Genomic DNA, 13,327 nt, shown 5'->3' with positions numbered 1-13,327 from the left:
CCTAGAGCACACAAAAAACTATACATACCTTGGCCTAAACATCAGCTCCACAGGTAACTTCCACAAAGCTGTGAACGATCTGAGAGACAAGGCAATAAGGGCATTCTATGCCATCAAAAGAAACATACATTTCAACATACCAATTAGGATTTGGCTAAAAATACTTGAATCAGTCATAGAGCCCATTGCCCTTTATGGTTGTGAGGTCTGGGGTCCGCTCACCAACCAAGACTTCATAAAATGGGACAAACACCAAATTGAGACTCTGCACGCAGAATTCTGCAAAAATATCCTCCGTGTACAACGTAGAACACCAAATAATGCATGCAGAGCAGAATTAGGCCGATACCCACTAATTATCAAAATCCAGAAAAGAGCCGTTAAATTCTACAACCACCTAAAAGGAAGTGATTCCCAAACCTTCCATAACAAAGCCATCACCTGCAGAGAGATGAACCTGGAGAAGAGTCCCCTAAGCAAGCTGGTCCTGGGGCTCTGTTCACAAACACAAACACACCCTACAGAGCCCCAGGACAACAGCACAATTAGACCCAACCAAATCATGAGAAAACAAAAAGATAATTACTTGACACATTGGAAAGAATTAACAAAAAAACAGAGCAAACTAGAATGCTATTTGGCCCTAAACAGAGAGTACACAGCGGCAGAATACCTGACCACTGTGACTGACCCAAAATTAAGGAAAGCTTTGACTATGTACAGACTCAGTGAGCATAGCCTTGCTATTGAGAAAGGCCGCCGTAGGCAGACATGGCTCTCAAGAGAAGACAGGCTATGTGCTCACTGCCCACAAAATGAGGTGGAAACTGAGCTGCACTTCCTAACCTCCTGCCCAACGTATGACCATATTAGAGAGACATATTTCCCTCAGATTACACAGATCCACAAAGAATTCGAAAACAAATCCAAATTTGAAAAACTCCCATATCTACTGGGTGAAATTCCACAGTGTGCCATCACAGCAGCAAGATTTGTGACCTGTTGCCACGAGAAAAGGGCAACCAGTGAAGAACACACACCATTGTAAATACAACCCATATTTATGCTTATTTATTTTATCTTGTGTCCTTTAACCATTTGTACATTGTTAAAACACTGTATATATATATATAATATGACATTTGTAATGACTTTACTGTTTTGAAACCTCTGTATGTGTAATGTTTACTGTTAATTTTTGTTGTTTTTCACTTTATATTTTCACTTTGTATGTTGTCTACCTCACTTGCTTTGGCAATGTTAACACATGTTTCCCATGCCAATAAAGCCCTTGAATTGAATTGAATTGAATTGAGATATATAGAGAGAGAGATATATAGAGAGAGATATATATATAGAGAGAGATATATAGAGAGAGATAGAGATATAGAGAGATATATAGAGAGAGAGATATATAGAGAGAGAGATATATATAGAGAGAGATATAGAGAGAGAGATATAGAGAGAGATATAGAGAGAGATGTAGAGAGAGAGGGGGGGTGTAGAGAGAGAGAGGGGGTGTAGAGAGGGGTGTAGAGGGAGAGAGCGGGGTGTAGAGAGAGAGGGGTATAGAGAGAGAGAGGGGTATAGAGAGAGAGAGGGGTATAGAGAGAGAGAGGGGTATAGAGAGAGAGAGAGAGGGGGGGGTAGAGAGAGAGAGAGAGGGGTGTAGAGAGAGAGAGCGAGAGAGAGAGAGGTAGTACATACATGTGACTCTAGCAATGAGAGAATGAACTACAGTGTTTCCTTCCTGTCCCCTGCTCTCTCCTACTTTCTGTAGTTTCCAGGGTATTTCTACGAGTAGTAAACTGGGCTACACTCTCAGCCTCCTCCCTCAGTACACCTCCCCAGCATGCTTCCTCTGTCTGGAGTACCCCCTCCATGTTATTAGTGTTCCCTAGAGAGAGGAGTCTCAACATGTTCTGTCTCGGTTTCTCCCTGAGCTCTTCAACTTCACCCAGCAAGCTGAAGCAGCAGACCACAGAAGAGGGGAGACATCACGTCCCCCTCCCCCCCTTCACTCCAACCTTTACAGAAAAGTGTTAGAAGTATTTAAAATCAACATCATGTGAAAACCTGAAGCTGCATTTGTTTTGATTAAAGAGGGTTGTGAATGGGGGTGTGGACAGGGAGAGCTGTGGCTGGCTGGGGTATAGGGGAAGGCTGGGAGGTTTTTGGGGGTGGCTAGTCCAACTTTAATCATTGTCAAAAATCCAACCCAGCATCCTCCCACTAGAAAGACTGGCTGGAGCCTCCCAAACTTGGCAAGGCGCTGTCTGGGGAAGGGAGGGAGGGAAAACACAGGATCTAATCTAGGCAAGTTGTAGTATTATTTTCACTAGAACTGTTTCCTACTAAACCGTTCACTGCTTGGAGACAAAAACCTACTGCACCTCAGCGGGAATAGTAAGAAGTTTATCTTAACTTAATTTCAAATGGCACGAGGGTATGCTATACAAATGGCACGAGGGTATGCTATACAAATGGCACGAGGGTATGCTATACAAATGGCACGAGGGTATGCTATACAAATGGATGGAAAGCGGTTTTGGGGGTTTAGCATATGACAAAGTAAAACAAACACCAAGTGCGCATGTAAAATGAGCAATAAAAACACATTTCTATCCTTGGGTCTGTGGGGTAAGACAGGGATGCAGCTTGAGCCCCACCCTCTTCAACATATATATCAACGAATTGGCACTAGAACAGCCTGCAGCACCCGGCCTTACGCTACTAGAATCTGAAGTCAAATATCTACTGTTTGCTGATGATCTGGTGCTTCTGTCCCCAACCAAGGAGGGCCTTCAGCAGCACCTAGATCTTCTGCACAGATTCTGTCAGACCTGGTCCCTGACAGTAAATCTCAGTAAGACCAAAAATAATGGTGTTCCAAAAAAGGTCCAGTAGCCAGGACCACAAATACAAATTCTATCTAGACACCGTCGCCCTAGAGCACACAAAGAATTACACCTACTTTGGCCTAAACATCACCACCACAGGTAACTTCCTGTGAACGACCTGAGAAACAAGGCAAGAAGGGCTTTCTATGCCATCAAAATGAACATAACACTCAACATCCCATTTAGGATCTGGTTTAAAATACTTCCCATCCGTTATCGAACCCATTTCCCTCGGTTGTTGTGAGGTCTGGGGTCGACTCACCAACTAAGAATCTACAAAATGGGACAAACATCCAATTGAGACTCTGCATGCAGAATTCTGAAAAATATACTGTGTGTACAACGCAAAACCCCAAACAATACACAGCAGAATTAGGACGATAGCCGCTAGTTATTTACATCCAGAAAAGAGCTGTTCAATTTTACAAACATCTAAAAAAAAGGAAGTGATACCCACACATTACACAACAAATCCCTCACGTAGAGAGAGAGAGATGAGCCTAGAGAAGAGTCCCCTCAGCCATCTGGTTCTGAGACTCTGTTCACAAACACAAACAGACCCCACAGAGCCCTCACCTACAGAGAGATGAGCCTAGAGAAGAGTCCCCTCAGCCATCTGGTTCTGAGACTCTGTTCACAAACACAAACAGACCCAACAGTGCCCCTGGACAGCAACACATTTAGACCCAACCCAATTATGAGAAAGCAAAAACATAACTATTTGACACATTGGAAAGAATTAACAAAAAAACGGAGAAGACCTGAATGCTATTTGGCCCTAAACAGAGAGTACACAGCGGCAGAATACCTGACCACCGTGACTGACCCAAAATTAAGGAAAGCTTTGACTATGTACAGACTCAGTGAGCATAGCCTTGCTATTGAGAAAGGCCGCCGTAGGCAGACATGGCTCTCAAGAGAAGACAGGCTATGTGCTCACTGCCCACAAAATGAGGTGGAAACTGAGCTGCACTTCCTAACCTCCTGCCCAATGTATGACCATATTAGAGAGACATATTTCCCCCAAGAATTTGAAAACAAATCAAACATTGATAAACTCCCATATGGCGAAAATAGGTGAAAAACCGCAGTGTGTTACCACAGCAGCAAGATGTGGCCCGTTGCCATGAGAAACGGTCACCCAGCGGAAGACAAACATTGTAAATACAACCTATATTTATTTTTCCCTTTCATACTTCAACTACTTTGCACATTGTTACAATCGTGTACAATGATGAAACGTCTATATTATCTTAATAGATCACTGTGTGTATGGTCAGTCACTAGGTACAGTAAGATGATGTGTAGTTCTATATATTATTATATATTAGATACAGGGTGTTATTAGTGGTTGTGTGGTGGCAGAACCCACAGGTTTTTATTCAGGCATCCATTAAATTACAGAATCAAAACCAACCTGCAATACATAAATTATGAAGAAATACGTTCTGGTAGACCATTAAAAACACACTCCGGTCGACAGCTGCGATTGGGAAAAACACCAAGACTTAAAACAACCATTAAGTGTCTTTACAAAATCCCAGACTGCAGCTTTAATCCATGTTTTACTGTGGCAGTTCTAATGTCACCGTCTTCGAGTCAACCTCAAGTAATAACCCATACGTTGCTGAGACAGAACACTAACCCATATGTTAATGAATAATGTCGTGACAGAATACTAACCCATATGTTAATGAACAATGCCGTGACAGAATACTAACCCATATGTTAATGAACAATGTTGAGACAGAATACTAACCCATAGGTTAATGAACAATGTTGAGACAGAATACTAACCCATATGTTAATGAATAATGCCGTGACAGAATACTAACCCATATGTTAATGAACAATGCTGAGACAGAATACTAACCCATATGTTAATGAATAATGCCGTGACAGAATACTAACCCATAGGTTAATGAATAATGCCGTGACAGAATACTAACCCATAGGTTAATGAACAATGTTGAGACAGAATACTAACCCATACGTTGCGGAGACAGAATACTAACCCATATGTTAATGAATAATGCCGTGACAGAATACTAACCCATATGTTAATGAATAATGCCGTGACAGAATACTAACCCATATGTTAATGAACAATGCTGAGACAGAATACTAACCCATACGTTGCTGAGACAGAATACTAACCCATATGTTAATGAACGTTGCTGAGACAGAATAATAACCCATATGTTAATGAACAATGCTGAGACAGAATACTAACCCATATGTTAATGAACAATGCTGAGACAGAATACTAACCCATAGGTTAATGAACAATGCTGAGACAGAATACTAACCCATACGTTGCTGAGACAGAATACTAACCCATATGTTAATGAACGTTGCTGAGACAGAATAATAACCCATATGTTAATGAACAACGCTGAGAGAATACCAACCCATATGTTAATGAACAACGCTGAGACAGAATACTAACCCATACCTTAACGTGACAGAATACTAACCCATATGTTAATGAACAATGATGAGACAGAATACTAACCCATATGTTGCTGAGACAGAATATTAACCCATATGTTAATGAACAATGCCAAGACAGAATACTAACCCATATGTTGCTGAGACAAAATACTAACCCATATGTTAATGAACAATGCCGTGACAGAATACTAACCCATATGTTAATGAACAATGCTGAGACAGAATACTAACCCATACGTTGCTGAGACAGAATACTAACCCATATGTTAATGAATAATGCCGTGACAGAATACTAACCCATATGTTAATGAATAATGCCGTGACAGAATACTAACCCATATGTTAATGAACAATGCTGAGACAGAATACTAACCCATACGTTGCTGAGACAGAATACTAACCCATATGTTAATGAACGTTGCTGAGACAGAATAATAACCCATATGTTAATGAACAACGCTGAGAGAATACCAACCCATATGTTAATGAACAACGCTGAGACAGAATACTAACCCATACCTTAACGTGACAGAATACTAACCCATATGTTAATGAACAATGATGAGACAGAATACTAACCCATATGTTGCTGAGACAGAATATTAACCCATATGTTAATGAACAATGCCAAGACAGAATACTAACCCATATGTTGCTGAGACAAAATACTAACCCATAAGTTAAACGTGACAGAATACTAACCCATACGTTAACGTGACAGAATACTAACCCATACGTTAACGTGACAGAATACTAACCCATACGTTAATGTGACAGAATACTAACCCATACGTTAACGTGACAGAATACTAACCCATGTGTTAACGTGACAGAATACTAACCCATACGTTAACGTGACAGAATACTAACCCATATGTTGCTGAGACAAAATACTAACCCATAAGTTAAACGTGACAGAATACTAACCCATACGTTAACGTGACAGAATACTAACCCATACGTTAATGTGACAGAATACTAACCCATATGTTAAACGTGACAGAATACTAACCCATGTGTTAACGTGACAGAATACTAACCCATACGTTAATGTGACAGAATACTAACCCATGTGTTAACGTGACAGAATACTAACCCATACGTTAACGTGACAGAATACTAACCCATACGTTAATGTGACAGAATACTAACCCATATGTTAAACGTGACAGAATACTAACCCATGTGTTAACGTGACAGAATACTAACCCATACGTTAATGTGACAGAATACTAACCCATGTGTTAAACGTGACAGAATACTAACCCATACGTTAACGTGACAGAATACTAACCCATATGTTAAACGTGACAGAATACTAACCCATGTGTTAAACGTGACAGAATACTAACCCATATGTTAAACGTGACAGAATACTAACCCATGTGTTAACGTGACAGAATACTAACCCATGTGTTAACGTGACAGAATACTAACCCATGTGTTAAACGTGACAGAATACTAACCCATATGTTAAACGTGACAGAATACTAACCCATATGTTAAACGTGACAGAATACTAACCCATATGTTAAACGTGACAGAATACTAACCCATGTGTTAACGTGACAGAATACTAACCCATGTGTTAAACGTGACAGAATACTAACCCATATGTTAAACGTGACAGAATACTAACCCATACGTTAACGTGACAGAATACTAACCCATACGTTAACGTGACAGAATACTAACCCATACGTTAACGTGACAGAATACTAACCCATGTGTTAACGTGACAGAATACTAACCCATGTGTTAAACGTGACAGAATACTAACCCATACGTTAATGTGACAGAATACTAACCCATATGTTAAACGTGACAGAATACTAACCCATACGTTAATGTGACAGAATACTAACCCATGTGTTAACGTGACAGAATACTAACCCATAAGTTAAACGTGACAGAATACTAACCCATACGTTAACGTGACAGAATACTAACCCATACGTTAACGTGACAGAATACTAACCCATACGTTAACGTGACAGAATACTAACCCATACGTTAATGTGACAGAATACTAACCCATGTGTTAACGTGACAGAATACTAACCCATGTGTTAACGTGACAGAATACTAACCCATACGTTAATGTGACAGAATACTAACCCATACGTTAACGTGACAGAATACTAACCCATACGTTAATGTGACAGAATACTAACCCATACGTTAATGTGACAGAATACTAACCCATGTGTTAAACGTGACAGAATACTAACCCATACGTTAATGTGACAGAATACTAACCCATACGTTAATGTGACAGAATACTAACCCATATGTTAAACGTGACAGAATACTAACCCATACGTTAATGTGACAGAATACTAACCCATATGTTAAACGTGACAGAATACTAACCCATACGTTAATGTGACTACGTAGCTTTGTATACTTTTTGTGTACTTTAGTTACACTAACTACTTTAGTTACACTAACTACTTTCCAGAGAGTCTGAGAAAACCCTGAAAGTCCACTGGTCTTTGTAGTTCTATGGTTCTATGGTTATTCATCACACTTCTCTTAGAACAGCAAAGTGATTTATTTTTACAAGTTCCTGTTTATTCACTCACAGATGACTGTTAAATTGTTGTAAACCGTCTCTTGTTGACAGATATAGGGTTGGACTGCACTTCATAAGAGAACAAAATGTTAGTTAAGCCAGGATACTTTATTCAGAAGCAAAGAGGGTGTCGTCTTGTGTGTGAAAATGGCCTAGAGAGCAATAAAACCCCAGAGCTTTTTCTCACCATTGTGTTTCAGTGTCGTTTGTTTGAGAATAAACCCCACAACTGTTGATGGGCTGGGTTCGGTTTATATTTCTGCTTCAACTCACTGAGTAAGTGGAGCCTCTCTCTCTCTCTCTGTGTGTGTGTGTGTGTGTGTGTGTGTGTGTGTGTGTGTGTGTGTGTGTGTGTGTGACCTTGCAGTCTCACAGGAAACATCTGGGAAGAATCAGGCTGGAGGGAGGGAGGCACAACCACAGGTTCTCACAAACACACACACACAGGGTGAGTAGAGGAGGGAGAACCACAGGTTATGAACATTGCTCCTGCTATACTGCCAGCGTCATACAAACCACAGGGCTCTGCAGGTCCCAAACAGCTACACTGTATTTAGAAGGTCTTCTGGAACCTTCCAATCCCGCTCTGATAAAGAGCTAATGGTGTATATTCAGTTCCACAACAACCTCAGTTGGCTCCCTCCCTCGCTCCCCCTCTCCCCCTCTCCCTCTCTCCCTCCCTCTCTCCCTCCCTCTCTCCCTCCCTCTCTCCCTCCCTCTCTCCCTCCCTCTCTCCCTCTCAATCTCTGGGAAAAAAACCCTGGGAAAAGCCTCTGCATTATCATCATTAACAGCTGACTCGTACATTTTCCAAAGTGAAAACAATGTACTGAGCAAATGTCAAATTGGATGTTTTTACCAAATTACCGTACGACAGACCACCCGGACTCACCCTACTAGAATCTGAAGTCACATATCTACAGTTTGCTGATGACCTGCAGCACCTAGATTTCTGCACAGACTCTGTCAGACCTGGGCCATGAAATTAAATTTCAGTAAGACAAACATAATGGTTGTTCAGACTCTGCTTGCAGATGTAAGAGAATAAATCCGTACTGCCCTGCCCACTTCACTGTTGCTCCAAGCAGAGGAAACTGCAGTTCTGAAACACATCAAAAAGTGTGAAGACTTCTGCCTGAAGCCCAAACACGCCACAACGTACATGTTGGATCCCAAGTGCGCTGGCAAGAGCATCCTGTCTGGTGCAGAGATCAACAAGGCCGATTGTGTCATCACTACGGTGTCTCGCCACCTTGGCCTGGACGAGGGCAGGGTTCTTGGCAGCCTGGCGAAGTACACTTCCAAGCAAGGGCTTTGGGATGGAGATGCAATATGGCAGTCGTGCCAACATATCTCCTCAGAGACCTGGTGGAAGGGACTTTGTGGATCTGAGGCTCTTTCCCCTGTTGCATTCATCATCCTCCAAATCCCACCAACATCAGCCGCCTCAGAGCGCAACTGGTCCTTGTTTGGGAACACACACACCAAAACACTCAACACGCTGACTAATACAAGGGTTGAAAAATTGGTGGCCACGCTGGAAAATGTGAGGCTTTTTGAGCCTGACAATGAGCCATCCTCAACCAGGTTGGAAAGTGACAGTGAAGATGAGGCGTCAGAGTCTGAGGTTCAACAGGTGGACATTGAGGAGGTCCAGGGAGAAGATGGAAGTCTGAGAGGAAGACAACAATGAGAACATCTCCTCTCTCCCTATTGTTCAGTTGGCTGGGGGGCCATGAGAACATCCCCTCTCTCTCTACTGTCCAGTTGACTGGGGGAGTCATGAGAACATCCCCTCTCTCTCTACTGTCCAGTTGGCTGGGGGCACCATGAGGACATCCCCTCTCTCTCTACTGTCCAGTTGGCTGGGGGAGCCATAAGAACATCCCCTCTCTCTCTACTGTCCAGTTGGCTGTAGGAGTCATGAGAACATCCCCTCTCTACTGTCCAGTTGGCTGGGGGAGTCATGAGAACATCCCCTCTCTCTCTACTGTCCAGTTGGCTGGGGGAGTCATGAGGACATCCCCTCTCTCTCTATTTTCCAGTTGGCTGGGGGAGTCATGAGAACATCCCCTCTCTCTCTACTGTCCAGTTGGCTGGGGGAGTCATGAGAACATCCCCTCTCCCTCTACTGTCCAGTTGGCTGGGGGAGTCATGAGAACATCCCCTCTCCCTCTACTGTCCAGTTGGCTGGGGGAGTCAAGAGAACATCTCCTCTACTGTCCAGTTGGCTGGGGGAGCCATGAGAACATCCCCTCTCTACTGTCCAGTTGGCTGGGGGAGCCATGAGAACATCCCCTCTCTACTGTCCAGTTGGCTGGGGGAGTCATGAGAACATCTCCTCTACTGTCCAGTTGGCTGGGGGAGTCATGATAACATCCCCTCTCTCTCTACTGTCCAGTTGGCTGGGGGGGGTCATGAGAACATCCCCTCTCTACTGTCCAGTTGGCTGGGGGGTCATGAGAACATCTCCTCTACTGTCCAGTTGGCTGGGGGAGTCATGATAACATCCCCTCTCTCTCTACTGTCCAGTTGGCTAGGGGGTCATGAGAACACAGTATTAGTGGAGTCCCCAGCAGCAACAACAGCAGTTCCAGCTACAATACAGGCCTCCCTACTGTCAGCACAGGAGAGGAGAGAGATCTAGCTACAAACCCGAGCACACTGCTACACAACTCAGCACAGGAGAGAGATCTAGCTACAAACCCGAGCACACTGCTACACAACTCAGCACAGGAGAGGAGAGAGATCTAGCTACAAACCCGAGCACACTGCTACACAACTCAGCACAGGAGAGGAGAGAGATCTAGCTACTAACCCGAGCACACTGCTACACAACTCAGCACAGGAGAGGAGAGAGATCTAGCTACAAACCCGAGCACACTGCTACACAACTCAGCACAGGAGAGGAGAGAGATCTAGCTACAAACCCGAGCACACTGCTACACAACTCAGCACAGGAGAGGAGAGAGATCTAGCTACAAACCCGAGCACACTGCTACACAACTCAGCACAGGAGAGAGATCTAGCTACAAACCCGAGCACACTGCTACACAACTCAGCACAGGAGAGGAGAGAGATCTAGCTACAAACCCGAGCACACTGCTACACAACTCAGCACAGGAGAGGAGAGAGATCTAGCTACAAACCCGAGCACACTGCTACACAACTCAGCACAGGAGAGGAGAGAGATCTAGCTACAAACCCGAGCACACTGCTACACAACTCAGCACAGGAGAGAGATCTAGCTACAAACCCGAGCACACTGCTACACAACTCAGTACAGGAGAGAGATCTAGCCACAAACCCGAGCACACTGCTACACAACTCAGCACAGGAGAGAGATCTAGCCACAAACCCGAGCACACTGCTACACAACTCAGCACAGGAGAGAGATCTAGCCACAAACCCGAGCACACTGCTACACAACTCAGCACAGGAGAGAGATATCTAGCCACAAACCCGAGCACACTGCTACACAACTCAGTACAGGAGAGGAGAGAGATCTAGCCAAACCCGAGCACACTGCTACACAACTCAGCAGAGGAGAGGAGAGAGATCTAGCCAAACCCGAGCACACTGCTACACAACTCAGCACAGGAGAGGAGAGAGATCTAGCCAAACCCGAGCACACTGCTACACAACTCAGTACAGGAGAGGAGAGAGATCTAGCCAAACCCGAGCACACTGCTACACAACTCAGCACAGGAGAGAGATAATAAACAGTTACAAGGACAGAACTACATACATGAGGTAGATATGTTCCTATAGGTAGGGGTAAAGTAACTAGGCAACAGGAGAGATAAACAGTTACAAGGACAGAACTACATACATGAGGTAGATATGTTCCTATAGGTAGGGGTAAAGTGACTAGGTAACAGGAGAGATAAACATTTACAAGGACAGAACTACATACATGAGGTAGATATGTTCCTATAGGTAGGGGTAAAGTAACTAGGCAACAGGAGATATAAACAGTTACAAGGACATTGATTGGTGCAAAAAGGGTCAATGAAAATATTCCAGGTTAACTATTGGTTAACTATTTAACTAACTATTTAGCAGTCTAATAGCTTGGAGGTAGAAGCTGTTCAGGGTCCTGTTAGTTCCAGACTGGTGCATCTTGGGGAAGGGGCGTTGTCGTGCCCTCTTCACCACTGTGTTGATGTGTGTGGACCATGATAGGTCCTTAGTGATGTGGACACCGAGGAACTTGAAGCTCTCGACCGGCACCACTACAGCCCTGTCGATGTGGATAGGGGTGAACTCAGCCCTCCGTTTCATGTAGTCATGGAGCTAAATCTGTAGTCGTGGAGCTGTAGTCGTGGAGCTAAAGCTGTAGTCATGGAGCTAAAGCTGTAGTCATGGAGCTAAAGCTGTAGTTGTGGAGCTGTAGTGATGGAGCTAAAGCTGTAGTCGTGGAGCTAAAGCTGTAGTCGTGGAGCTGAAGCTGTAGTCGTGGAGCTGCAGTCGTGGAGCTAAATCTGTAGTCGTGGAGCTGTAGTCGTGTAGCTGTAGTCATGGAGATGAAGCTGTAGTTGTGGAGCTGTAGTCGTGGAGCTAAAGCTGTAGTCATGGAGCTAAAGCTGTAGTCATGGAGCTAAAACTGTAGTCGTGTAGCTGTAGTCATGGAGCTAAAGCTGTAGTCGTGGAGCTAAAGCTGTAGTCGTGGAGCTGCAGTCGTGTAGCTAAATCTGTAGTCGTGGAGCTGTAGTCGTGTAGCTGTAGTCATGGAGATAAAGCTGTAGTTGTGGAGCTGTAGTTGTGGAGCTAAAGCTGTAGTCGTGGAGCTGTAGTCGTGGAGCTAAAGCTGTAGTCGTGGAGCTAAAGCTGTAGTCGTGGAGCTGTAGTCGTGGAGCTGTAGTCGTGGAGCTGTAGTCGTGGAGCTGTAGTCGTGGAGCTGTAGTCGTGGTGATAAAGCTGTAGTTGTGGAGCTGTAGTCGTGGAGCTAAAGCTGTAGTCGTGGAGCTAAATCTGTAGTCGTGGCGCTAAATCTGTAGTCGTGGAGCTAAAGCTGTAGTCGTGGAGCTAAAGCTGTAGTCGTGGAGCTAAAGCTGTAGTCGTGGAGCTAAAGCTGTAGTCGTGGAGCTAAAGCTGTAGTCGTGGAGCTAAAGCTGTAGTCGTGGAGCTCAAACAGACAGACAGGGACAGCTAACAGGAGAGTAACTGCAGCAGGGAACATGACAGAGGGAGAGAGACGTAGAAGTAGCAGGCTTCCAGCCCACAGCCGTCTGACTGACAGGATAAGGGCTCTTTGTTTTGAGAAAGAGAAAATGGCCCCCGCTGCCTGTCTGAACCCCAGTCAACGACACAGAGCAGTTTGTTTTACAATTCAACAAGTCTACATTTTCATGGTTTTGCTGCTGAACTGTCTAGGGAGGGAAACATCACCCTGGTT

At 44.0% G+C, this 13,327-nt stretch overlaps 1 protein-coding gene across 2 annotated transcripts in view; it reads right to left on the bottom strand.

Annotated features, from left to right (window-relative positions):
- vgll4b (vestigial-like family member 4b) overlaps positions 1-13,327 on the bottom strand; it is a 94,950-nt gene that overhangs the window by 11,071 nt on the left and 70,552 nt on the right. The window lies entirely within an intron of this gene.

Source organism: Oncorhynchus mykiss, chromosome 7, assembly GCF_013265735.2.
Source record: "Oncorhynchus mykiss isolate Arlee chromosome 7, USDA_OmykA_1.1, whole genome shotgun sequence".
In the NCBI taxonomy this organism is placed as follows: Eukaryota; Metazoa; Chordata; class Actinopteri; order Salmoniformes; family Salmonidae; genus Oncorhynchus; species Oncorhynchus mykiss.
The sequence above is the reverse complement of the archived record's forward strand: the minus strand, read 5'-3'. Positions and strand labels throughout refer to the sequence as shown.